Raw genomic sequence first — 14,039 nt, 5'->3', positions numbered from 1 at the left:
AAGAGACAATTGCATTAAGTATGGTGCGTAATGTAATCAACAACTACATCCTTAGACATAGCATCAATGTTTTATCCCTAGTGGCAACAGCACAACACAACCTTAGAACTTTCGTCACATCGTCCCAGTATCAATGGAGGCATGAACCCACTATCGAGCATAAATACTCCCTCTTGGAGTTAAGAGCAAAAACTTGGCAGAGCCTCTACTAATAACGGAGAGCATGCAAGATCATAAACAACACATAGGTAATAACTTGATAATTAATATAACATGGTATTCTCTATCCATCGGATCCCGACAAACACAACATATAGCATTACAGATAGATGATCTTGATCATGTTAGGCAGCTCACAAGATCCAACAATGAAGCACAATGAGGAGAAGACAACCATCTAGCTACTGCTATGGACCCATAGTCCAGGGGTGAACTACTCACTCATCACTCCGGAGGCGACCATGGCGGTGAAGAGTCCTCCGGGAGATGAATCCCCTCTCCGGCAGGGTGCCGGAGGAGATCTCCAGAATCCCCCGAGATGGGATTGGCGGCGGCGGCGTCTCTGTAAGGTTTTCCGTATCGTGGCTCTCGGTACTGGGGGTTTCGCGACGGAGGCTTTAAGTAGGCGGAAGGGCAACGTGGGGGCCACACGAGGGCCCCACGCCATAGGTCGGCGCGGCCAGGGCCTGGGCCGCGCCGCCCTATGGTGGCGGCGCCTCGTGGCCCCACTTCGACTCCTCTTCGGTCTTCCGGAAGCTTCGTGGCAAAATAGGACCCCGGGCGTTGATTTCGTCCAATTCCAAGAATATTTCGTTACTAGGATTTCGAAACCAAAAACAGCGAGAACAAAGAATCGGCTCTTCGGCATCTTGTTAATAGGTTAGTTCCAGAAAATGCACGAATATGACATAAAGTGTGCATAAAACATGTAGATATCATCAATAACGTGGCATGGAACATAAGAAATTATCGATACGTCGGAGACGTATCAGCATCCCCAAGCTTAGTTCTGCTCGTCCCGAGCAGGTAAAACGATAACAAAGATAATTTCTGAAGTGACATGCCATCATAACCTTGATCATACTATTTGTAAATATATGTAATGAATGCAGCGATCAAAACAATGGTAATGACATGAGTAAACAAGTGAATCATAAAGCAAAGACTTTTCATGAATATTACTTCAAGACAAGCATCAATAAGTCTTGCATAAGAGTTAACTCATAAAGCAATAAATCAAAGTAAAGGTATTGAAGCAACACAAAGGAAGATTAAGTTTCAGCGGTTGCTTTCAACTTGTAACATGTACATCTCATGGATAATTGTCAACATAGAGTAATATAACAAGTGCAATATGCAAGTATGTAGGAATCAATGCACAGTTCACACAAGTGTTTGCTTCTTGAGGTGGAGAGAAATAGGTGAACTGACTCAACATAAAAGTAAAAAGAATGGTCCTTCAAAGAGGAAAGCATCGATTGCTATATTTGTGCTAGAGCTTTTATTTTGAAAACATGAAACAATTTTGTCAACGGTAGTAATAAAGCATATGAGTTATGAAAATTATATCCTACAAGTTGCAAGTCTCATGCATAGTATACTAATAGTGCCCGCACCTTGTCCTAATTAGCTTGGACTACCGGATCATCGCAATACACATGTTTTAACCAAGTGTCACAATGGGGTACCTCCATGCCGCTCTGTACAAAGGTCTAAGGAGAAAGCTCGCATTTTGGATTTCTCGCCTTTGATTATTCTCAACTTAGACATCCATACCGGGACAACATGGACACCGGATAATGGACTCCTCTTTAATGCATAAGCATGTGGCAACAATTATTATTCTCATATGAGATTGAGGATATATGTCCAAAACTGAAACTTCCACCATGAATCATGGCTTTAGTTAGCGGCCCAATGTTCTTCTCTAACAATATGCATGCTCCAACCATTAAGGTGGTAGATCTCTCTTACTTCGGACAAGACGGACATGCATAGCAACTCACATGATATTCAACAAAGAGTAGTTGATGGCGTCCCCGAAGCATGGTTATCGCACAACAAGCAACTTAATAAGAGATAAAGTGCATAAGTACATATTCAATACCACAATAGTTTTTAAGCTATTTGTCCCATGAGCTATATATTGCAAAGGTGAATGATGGAATTTTAAAGGTAGCACTCAAGCAATTTACTTTGGAATGGCGGAGAAATACCATGTAGTAGGTAGGTATGGTGGACACAAATGGCATAGTGGTTGGCTCAAGGATTTTGGATGCATGAGAAGTATTCCCTCTCGATACAAGGTTTAGGCTAGCAAGGTTATTTGAAACAAACATAAGGATGAACGGTGCAGCAAAACTCACATAAAATACATATTGTAAATATTATAAGACTCTACACCGTCTTCCTTGTTGTTCAAAACTCAATACTAGATATTATCTAGACTCTAGAGAAACCAAATATGCAAACTAAATTAGCAAGCTCTAAGTGTTTCTTCATTAATGGGTGCAAAGTATATGATGCAAGAGCTTAAACATGAGCACAACAATTGCCAAGTATCAAATTATCCAAGACATTTTAGAATTACTACATGTATCATTTTCCAGTTCCAACCATATAACAATTTAACGAAGAAGAAACTTCCTTCGCCATGAATACTATGAGTAAAGCCTAAGGACATACTTGTCCATATGCTACAGCGGAGCGTGTCTCTCTCCCACAAAGTGAATGCTAGGATCCATTTTATTCAAACAAAACAAAAACAAAACAAACCGACGCTCCAAGCAAAGTGCATAAGATGTGGCCGAATAAAAATATAGTTTCAGGGGAGGAACCTGATAATGTTGTCGATGAAGAAGGGGATGCCTTGGGCATCCCCAAGCTTAGACGCTTGAGTCTTCTTAGAATATGCAGGGGTGAACCACCGGGGCATCCCCAAGCTTAGAGCTTTCACTCTCCTTGATCATATTGTATCATACTCCTCTCTTGATCCTTGAAAACTTCCTCCACACCAAACTCGAAACAACTCATTAGAGGGTTAGTGCACAATAAAAATTAATATGTTCAGAGGTGACACAATCATTCTTAACACTTCTGGACATTGCATAAAGCTACTGGACATTAATGGATCAAAGAAATTCATCCAACATAGCAAAAGAGGCAATGCGAAATAAAAGGCAGAATCTGTCAAAACAGAACAGTCCGTAAAGATGGATTTTATTAGGGAACCAGACTTGCTCAAATGAAAATGCCCAAATTGAATGAAAATTGCGTACATATCTGAGGATCACTCACGTAAATTGGCTTAATTTTCTGAGTTACCTACAGAGAATTAGACCCAGATTCGTGACAGGAAAGAAATCTGTTTCTGCGCAGTAATCCAAATCTAGTATTTACTTTACTATCAAAGACTTTACTTGGCACAACAAAACATAAAACTAAGATAAGGAGAGGTTGCTACAGTAGTAAACAACTTCCAAGACTCGAATATAAAACAAAAATACTGTAGTAAAAATATGGGTTGTCTCCCATAAGCGCTTTTCTTTAACGTCTTTCAGCTAGGCGCAGAAAGTGTATCTCAAGTGTTATCAAGAGATGAAGCATCAACATCATAATTTGTTCTAATAATAGAATCAAAAGGTAACTTCATTCTCTTTCTAGGGAAGTGTTCCATACCTTTCTTGAGAGGAAATTGATATTTAATATTACCTTCCTTCATATCAATAGTAGCACCAACGGTTCGAAGAAAAGGTCTTCCCAATATAATGGGGCAAGATGCATTGCATTCAATATCCAAGACAACAAAATCAACGGGGACAAGGTTATTGTTAACCATAATATGAACATTATCAACTCTCCCCAAAGGTTTCTTTTTAGCATTATCAGCGAGATTAACATCCAAATAACAATTTTTCAATGGTGGCAAGTCAAGCATATCATAGACTTTCTTAGGCATAACGTAAATACTTGCACCAAGATCACATAAAGCATTACCATCAAAATCTTTGACCCTCATTTTAATGATGGGCTCCCAACCATCTTCTAGCTTTCTAGGAATAGAAGTTTCAAGTTTTAGTTTCTCTTCTCTAGCTTTTATGAGAGCATTTGTAATATGTTTTGTGAAAGCCAAATTTATAGCACTAGCATTGGGACTCTTAGCAAGTTTTTGTAAGAACTTTATAACTTCAGAGATGTGGCAATCATCAAAATCTAAATCATTACAATCTAAAGCAATCGGATTATCATCCCCAGGGTTGGAAAAAATTTCAGCAGCTTTATCACAAGCGGTTTCAGTAGCTTTAGCAGCTTCGAGTAATTTTGCGCGCTTTGCACTAGGAGTAGAAACATTGCCAACACCAATTATTTTGCCATTAATAGTAGGAGGTGCAGCAACATGTGAATCATTAGCATTGCTAGTGGTGGTAATAGTCCAAACTTTAGCTACATTTTTCTCTTTAGCTAGTTTTTCATTTTCTTCTCTATCCCACCTAGCACGCAGTTCAGCCATTAAGCTTATATTCTCATTAATTCTAACTTGGATGGCATTTGCTGTAGTAACAATTTTATTTTCAATATCCCTATTAGGCATAACTTTCGATTTCAAAAGATCAACATCAGAGGCAAGACTATCAACCTTAGAAGCAAGAATATCAATTTTATTGAGCTTTTCCTCAACAGATTTGTTAAAAGCGGTTTGTGTACTAATAAATTCTTTAAGCATAGCTTCAAGTCCAGGGGGTGTATTCCTATTATTGTTGTAAGAATTTCCATAAGAATTAGCATAACCGTTACCATTATTATAAGGATATGGCCTATAGTTATTACTAGAATTGTTCCGATAAGCATTGTTGTTGAAATTACTATTTTTAATGAAGTTTACATCAACATGTTCTTCTTGGGCAACCAATGAAGCTAACGGAACATTATTAGGATCAACATTAGTCCTATCATTCACAAGCATAGACATAATAGCATCAATCTTATCATTCAAGGAAGAGGATTCTTCAACAGAATTTACCTTCTTACCTTGTGGAGCTCTTTCCGTGTGCCATTCAGAGTAATTAATCATCATATTATCAAGAAGCTTTGTTGCTTCACCAAGAGTGATGGACATAAAGGTACCTCCAGCAGCTGAATCCAATAAATTCCGCGAAGAAAAATTTAGTCCTGCATAGAAGGTTTGGATGATCATCCAAGTAGTCAGTCCATGGGTTGGGCAATTTTTAACCAAAGATTTCATTCTTTCCCAAGCTTGAGCAACATGTTCATTATCCAATTGTTTAAAATTCATTATGCTACTCCTCAAAGATATAATTTTAGCAGGGGGATAATATCTACCAATAAAAGCATCCTTGCATTTAGTCCATGAATCAATACTATTCTTAGGCAGAGATAGCAACCAATCTTTAGCTCTTCCTCTTAATGAGAAAGGAAACAATTTTAATTTAATAATATCACCATCTACATCTTTATACTTTTGCATTTCACACAATTCAACAAAATTATTGAGATGGGCAGCAGCATCATCAGAACTAACACCAGAAAATTGCTCTCTCATGACAAGATTCAGTAAAGCAGGTTTAATTTCAAAGAATTCTGCTGTAGTAGCAGGTGGAGCAATAGGTGTGCATAGGAATTCATTATTATTTCTGGTTGTGAAGTCACACAACTTAGTATTTTCAGGGGTGGCCATTTTAGCAGTAGTAAATGCAAGTAACTATTTTTTTTGTGTTTTTGATATAGAGTGTAAGACAGTAAATAAAGTAAAGCTAGCAACTAATTTTTTTGTGTTTTGATATAATGCAGCAAACAAAGTAGTAAATAAAATAAAGCAAGAAAAAAACAAAGTAAAGAGATTGGGAAGTGGAGACTCCCTTGCAGCGTGTCTTGATCTCCCCGGCAACGGCGCCGTGAAAAGAGCTTGATGGCGTGTAACTCACACGTTCGTTGGGAACCCCAAGAGGAAGGTATGATGCGCACAGCAAGCAAGTTTTCCCTCGAAAGAAACCAAGGTTTATCGAACCAGGAGGAGCCAAGAAGCACGTTGAAGGTTGATGGCGGCGGGATGTAGTGCGGCGCAACACCGGAGATTCCGGCGCCAACGTGGAACCCGCACAACACAACCAAAGTACTTTGCCCCAACGAAACAGAGTGAGGTTGTCAATCTCACCGGCTTGCTGTAACAAAGGATTAACCGTATTGTGTGGAAGATGATTGTTTGCAAGAAAACAAGTAAAGAACAAGTATTGCAAGCAGATTTGTATTTCAAGTATAAAAGAATGGACCGGGGTCCACAGCTCACTAGAGGTGTCTCTCCCATAAGATAAAAGCATGTTGGGTGAACAAATTACAGTCGGGCAATTGACAAATAGAGAGAGCATAACAATGCACATACATGTCATGATAAGTACAAGTGAGATTTAATTGGGCATTACGACAAAGTACATAGACCGCCATCCAACCGCATCTATGCCTAAAAAGTCCACCTTCAAAGTTATCATCCGAACCCCTTCCAGTATTAAGTTGCAAAGCAACAGACAATTGCATTAAGTATGGTGCGTAATGTAATCAACAACTACATCCTTAGACATAGCATCAATGTTTTATCCCTAGTGGCAACAAGCACAACACAACCTTAGAACTTTCTCGTCACCGTCCTGGGTATCAATGGAGGCATGAACCCACTATCGAGCATAAATACTCCCTCTTGGAGTTAAGAGCAAAAACTTGGCCGAGCCTCTACTAATAACGGAGAGCATGCAAGATCATAAACAACACATAGGTAATAACTTGATAATTAACATAACATGGTATTCTCTATCCATCGGATCCCGACAAACACAACATATAGCATTACGGATAGATGATCTTGATCATGTTAGGCAGCTCACAAGATCCAACAATGAAGCACAATGAGGAGAAGACAACCATCTAGCTACTGCTATGGACCCATAGTCCAGGGGTGAACTACTCACTCATCACTCCGGAGGCGACCATGGCGGTGAAGAGTCCTCCGGGAGATGAATCCCCTCTCCGGCAGGGTGCCGGAGGAGATCTCCGGAATCCCCCGAGATGGGATTGGCGGCGGCGGCGTCTCCGTAAGATTTTCCGTATCGTGGCTCTCGTGCATCGGGGGTTTCGCGACGGAGGCTTTAAGTAGGCGGAAGGGCAACGCGGGGGGCCACACGAGGGCCCCACGCCATAGGTCGGCGCGGCCGGGGCCTGGGCCGCGCCGCCCTATGGTGGCGGCGCCTCGTGGCCCCACTTCGACTCCTCTTCGGTCTTCTGGAAGCTTCGTGGCAAAATAGGACCCCGGGCGTTGATTTCGTCCAATTCCGAGAATATTTCGTTACTAGGATTTCTGAAACCAAAAACAGCAGAAAACAACGAATCGGCTCTTCGGCATCTTGTTAATAGGTTAGTTCCAGAAAATGCACGAATATGACATAAAGTGTGCATAAAACATGTAGATATCATCAATAACGTGGCATGGAACATAAGAAATTATCGATACGTCGGAGACGTATCACCCAGCCCTGCGCCGTGCCCACCCGCGCGCTGCCGCCGCTTGGGCCATCCGTCAGCGCGTTGTTCAGCACCACGATGTCGCCGAACTGCCGCGGCGCAGTCTTCAGCGTCGTCGTGACGTTGTCGTCGTCGCTGGTGCGCCCAGAGACGACGCGCTTCGCGGTGGGGCGCGGATCGACCCGTGTAGTCGTCGTGCATATGTAGAAGTGGAGGTGCGCGGTGGTGGTTGTGCCGCCGGACTTGTTGCCGCTCGCGTCGTAGCGGTAGAAGAAGATGGAGCCAGCCAGGAAGAAGGCCGACGCGAGCAAGAGGGACGAGAGTGAAGCCATGGTTACTAGCCTCTTGCTAGATGTGCTTTACTTAGTTAGACGAGCGAGTGTACATGAGTGGGTGTGGCCATGCCTATCGAATGGCGAGATATATATAGACTCCACATAAGGAGTGGTGTGTGCGTGTGTGGTGCTCATGCCCATCCCATTGTTCATAAACTCGCCTTGTACGTAGTTCCATACTCCGAGTAGGAGTGGCGGTGGCGGAGGAGGAGGGGGAACGCCGAGTGTGTGGCGGATCCAAAGGCCGAGTGTGTGGCGGTGGCGGTGGCGGAGGAGGAGGGGGATAGGGTTAGGGTTAGGGTTTTTTGCTTTCTTCATTTCAATTGTTATCCATGATGAATGAAATACAATTGCTTTCTTAATTTTGTAGTGACATTGAGGTATGGAGGACGGCACCTTCGTCCGAGATGAGGAGGGGGAAGAAGCGGTGCAGAAATTGATCTATGAGAGTGCCCGTGGTCCGGAACCCGACGATGGAGATGACAACGAGTTCCAAGACTTTCTGAATGATTTTGGCGAGGGACTTGAGTCTGAACAAGTTAGAAAAGACAACGAAGTGTCCATCACAAACTCCGGCGAGGTGTATATCTATGTATCAATTAGTCTGTGTTCATCCCTAGATGCATTCATTTATTTGTATTGCACTTATTAACGAATAATTTTTTCTTTTAGCCTTCTGGATCATCGAGCAAGTCCGTTAGATCAAAACGAGGCCCGACGCGGGTGCTAAAGGGCGAGGGCAGGTTAGCCCTCACGGCATTCAAGGCTAATGGTGAACCAGAGCATCCCAAAGAGTTTTGCCGCAAATTTACAAGTCAAGCCGGAGTTCTTGTTAGGGACCATGTACCGATCAGCATTCAAGAGTGGCATAAGCCGAAGAACGCGGAGAGTGGTGCTAGTTATGTCAACGAGACGATGAAAAATTTTCTTTGGGACACGCTACTGACAAAGTTCAGCCTACCGGAAGACATGACGGAAGGCCAGAAGAAAAAAGTCAAGGAATGGACATTGAAGAAGATGGCCATACAATTCCAGCACCTGGAAGAAAAATTTATGGGACAAATATAAGAATGAAGATCCAGTATTCGATGATAATCTAGTGAAGATAAAAGCTCACTGGCCCGCATTTAAGGAGTATAAGCAATCGTCTACTTTTGTGTCCCGATCGAAGAAAAATACCGAAAATGCTTCAAAGAAAAAACTTCCACATCATTTGGGGTCAGGTGGCTACAAGAGTGCCATTCCGAAGTGGACAGCGTTTGAGAATAAACTGATGAATGATGGAATCACTCCACAGACATGGGACTGGCCCGAACGGTCCAAGTTCTGGTTGTTCGCTCATGGGGCAGGGTTGGACCCAAAGACAGGGCTGATCGTTGCGAAGGGAAAATGGAAGGAAAAAATTGAGTCAATTGTACCGAAGCTTGTAGATGCAATTAATAAGGTCAGAAAGGGAGAGTACATTCACGATCGAGAGAATGACGAGCTGACACTCGCTCCGGGGAACCCCGAACACGTTGGACGGGTACGAGCTCGCCCGGGTCTCACCATGAAGGAAGCGTGGCCGGACAGCGCTGACACTTATAGAAGCCGTTCGCGAAAGAAGAAGAAGGACGCCGACATTGTAACGGAATTGTTAACTAGGGTGGAGGCTCTTGAGAGAAATCAGAGGGCACCTGATCAGCCGCTGTTTCTACAGGATCCACATGGCGATGCTGCCCCATCTCAGCGAAGAAGCGGTGTCGGTTCCTCGCATCTTGACGGGTGTGGAGGAAGCTACCCCGTGGATTATGTCACGGAGAAGACAGATTGCGAGCTACATATGTTATTCGGGATCGCGTCCGTTAAGGTGGCGGTCGGCTATGTGTACCCAAGTGAAGATGGAGCAATGCACCATCATATGCCCATTCCACCTGGCTGTGTTCGTGTCGGGGTGGATGAAGTTGTTCCGGGTTTTGAAACAGTGGAGCTTGATATTCCTAGAGGTGAAGATGAGAGGACACCGGCCGATGTCAAGCACGGTTTCGCCCTATGGCCGAAGAAGTACGTCGTCCTTTTGCAAAGGCCACCGACTCCTACACATGAGCAGCAAATGCCATCGACTCCTCCTGGTGGCAGTCCTGGTGGCAGTCCTCGTGAGCAGTTAAGTCCACACCTACCTGAGAGGGACCCCAGTGTGAGTCCACCACCTCGAGATCCTCCGCGTAAGAACGCGTCCGTTAAGCGGAACGGTACGCCGCCTAGGAAGAAAGCTAGAAAGGAGAAAGCACTGCCGCCCATTGAGAAGTTACCTTGGGAAAAAACTCCCGAGGAAAACCAGGAAGCCGTTCAGGCCGAGGTGAAAATTTTTTTTGCACCGAAAGTGCCAGAGATACCTTTCGAGAAGACACTAGATCCGGCGAAAGTTGTGCGTACCGTTGAGAATCTATATGACCCTGTACCATCGCCGCCATCTGACTATAGGCGTTCTATTGAAAGGTCATATGACAAGATGATCGAGGCGACAAAACCCGTTCAATCGGGTATCAGGGAGATAAAAGGGATACACCAAGTCTACCAGCTCGGACAACAACCCGTTCAATCGGTCGACCCTCTCAAGGTGTTTGACGGGAAGCCCGTTGAAAGTTCTCGACGAGACACAACCGATTACGCCTTCGCTGAACGAGCATATCAATTTGTTCAAGGGAAAGATTTGGTCGAGAATCTCAGGAAGCTACCAACACGTATGCGTAACTTGCATTCGTGGTACCTTAATGCCTCAAAGGAAGGGATCGAGACTATCATGGTGCGAGTTCGTGAAGAGCACTACTTCCAGGAATACTGTGTGAACGTTGACTTCAACGAGCTTTTCCAGTTATACAATCTCCGGGCTCTCGACAAATCTATCATCAGTTCCTATTGTCTGTAAGTGATTTATTTAATTTGAGAAGTCTTTAGCTCAGCTCGTTCATTGTCTGCAGATTATAATCCTTTGTGCGCTATATTATGCAGATCGAAGATGCTCAAATGCAAAAGGGACGAAACCACGGACATTGGGTTCATTGACCCGCACACAATGCATGTTAAAACCATAGAAGATCCCGTCTATAACAAGGATACACCGGAGACTTTGCTAAGGTTTTTGAAGCGACAACATGACAAAAGGCTAATAATTTGGCCTTACAACTTCAAGTGAGTCTTACTGTCTTATAACACATTATATTTTGCTCACCGTATGTCAAAATTTTAACTAATGACTTATATATATGACACTACATATTTAAACGTGCGTAGGTTTCACTTTATTCTTCTCGTCATCAATATGCAAATTGGAGAAGTTGAAGTCTTTGACTCACTAAGCAAAGAACCGGAACTATACTTGTCTTGTTATTTAATGCTCAAATGGTAATTTTAATTGTTATCGGTTTGTTTCGTTAATTTCCTGCTATGAACTAATTGATAACTCTTTTATGCATTTTCTTTTGTCGGGCAGCGTGTGGGCAACTTTCATCAAGGAAGATAAGTCCCATGAATGGCCACCGAAGCTGCGATGGAAGGCGAAAGTAAGTAGTACTACCTAGGTCCACACACCTTTAATTATCATACTTGACTATTGTTTGATTGAATTATATTCTTGTAAAGAAATGCCCGCAACAACCACAAGGGACTGATCTCTGTGGATTCTACGTTTGCGAGAACATCCACAGATTTGTCAGCGAGAGAATGAATAATGAAAGAAATAAAGAGGTACGAAAACAGTATTCACAAATTTGTTTTCTTATCATAAGTTGTGCTGAGTTTCAGTAATAGTTGTTTCATTGTGGTTTGAATATATATATACACACACACACACACATAGCTCATGTATTCATTTGTATCTTATTCTTTTATAGTTGTCAAGAAAGCGGAACAAGCTCTCAATCGATGACCGCTTCATAGCAATAGGCGAGGAATTGGCGGGATTCTTCCTTCGGGAAGTCATACCACCATTCGCAGAGTTCCACTATGAATGAAGATGTACATGTTACATATATAGTTGAATCGAAGAGTACCACTATGCTACATGTAATAGACATATATAGAGTACGCCTCGGAGAGTACCACTATGCATGAAGATCGATCTTCATGCATACTGCTTCTTAATTTGCGATCTTATGCAATTACATGTGTGTTATATTGTATGCACCAACTTGCTATGCATCATCTTGATCTTCATGTACTACCTAAACCCAAAGGCGTTTCTGTGCATCGACGCGATATGAAACAATCCGCGATATCCCTAAACCCCTCCAAAACCCTAAAACTTCAATTCTCGCCGCGACAGAGATTCGGGCAAATTCCCCGCCGCGGGTGGGAACCTTTGGTACCGGTTCAGTATTACCAACCGGTACCAAAGCTCCTTGGCCCCGAGCTCTCCCGGTGGCCCACGTGGAGGACCCTTTTATACCGGTTCGTAAGCAACCGGTACGAAAGGTGGGGGCCTTTAGTGCCGGATGATTTATACCGGTTGAGCAACCGGTACGAATGCCCCTCTGGAACCGGTATAGATGAGCGTTTTTCTACCAAAGGAACGTCCTCTACATGCCGCGCTAGCGGTTTGCTGGTTGTTTCCTCTCGTAGCGTGCAGCTAATTTTGGAACCGACCAAGAAAATCCTACACGGAGAGCCAATGCGAGGTTCTCCACTTAGAGCAAGAACAATAGTGTAGCCGGCAGTCGGCTATAATAATTTGCCACATCACCTATAGTTAACTTATAGCTAGTATGTACAATAGTAAGTTGTAAAAGTGTAGTACTTTAACAATACATGGCCCACCTTTTAGTCTCATATAGTGCCTAGGAGCACGTGTAGAGCTGACTATTAGATAGTAGCCCACTTCTCTTCTCTCTTCTAATCTCTCTCCTTCAACTAAGCAAACATATAATATTTTATCTCTTATAGCCAGCTGACTGTACCTTATTGTACTTGCTCTTACGGCGCGAAACAGAGAGAGAGCATGGCGGCAACACGTGTAAACTAACGGCAGCTAGCGCTAATGCGAAGTTTAAATGGAATCATATAGCCATTTGCTTTCTTCGAAAGGTGCCACAGTTCAAGGCAACTAGAGCGCACACTAACACACGCACTTGGCATGTTCTAGACCATGATGGTTTGTTAAGATTGGTCTTCTTTTTCTTACGTAAAGTAATCCATTTGCTACTTCCAGGTCCGCCAGGAATTAAGTTAGTTCTAGGTTGAATTTAGGACCATTAGATTTGTATCGGAGGTGTGCTATGGTGTCCTCCGCACTCAACTTCGCGGTTCTGAGAAGTTGGAGCTGCTCCAACATTTTTGGTACAAGTACGCGGAGTTAGTTCTGCGGTACCAAAAACACGGAGCGGCTGTTTATTTACATCCCACTGCAATCGATAAGTGACCGAAATGTTACACGCGTCTTATCTCTCTCCTCCCTCCTCTCTCGGGCACATGTTCCAATGTCTAAACTTTTCCCCGATTTAAATTCACCGCATCACGATTCCCTGATTCACGTCTGCCTCGAGGCCGCTGGCGAACGAATCGACGTACCTTTCGCTGGAGTCGAGCTTGTCCAATCCGATCTCACCGCCGCGCAAATCGAGTTGTAGCTCGCTGCCGCTGCTAGGAGCTTGCAGCCGCCGCTAGGAACTGTCGTAGGTGGCGAAAACAGACTAGTGGAAGGTACGTCGATTCGTTCGCCAGTGGTCTCGATTCGGTGGCGGCAGACGTGAATTGCGAATTGTGTTGCAGTGAAGTTAAATTGGAGAAAAATATAACAAGTATTTTCTAATAGTTTGATGACCTCAAATAAAAACCAAATTACAATGATTCCATGCCAATTATGCTTCAATGCTTCATAGAAAAGCTTCTTTACGCATTCCTAGATGCAAAATCATTGAGAACAATTTTAAGATCAATGTTGTCTAAGATATCCTTCTCAATACTGTACAACATTTAGCCAAACCATTTAATCTGTCTTGCAATATACTCCAAGATCAATGTCTTTGCAGTAGTTGACCTTAAACAATTTACAGTAGCTTTAGTCATGGATTAGATGAAGAATTAGAAGAGACATTTAAGTGAAGCGTAGAGTCCTACCTTTCAGGGTGAAAACCCAAGGTCTGGTCGTAACTGGTTGTGCCTGGCAGTGACCTTGATGGAGGCATTGTTTTGAGAGTGGGG

This window comes from Lolium rigidum, chromosome 3 (assembly GCF_022539505.1).
Source record: "Lolium rigidum isolate FL_2022 chromosome 3, APGP_CSIRO_Lrig_0.1, whole genome shotgun sequence".
Taxonomy (NCBI): domain Eukaryota; kingdom Viridiplantae; phylum Streptophyta; class Magnoliopsida; order Poales; family Poaceae; genus Lolium; species Lolium rigidum.
Note: the sequence above shows the minus strand (reverse complement) of the source record.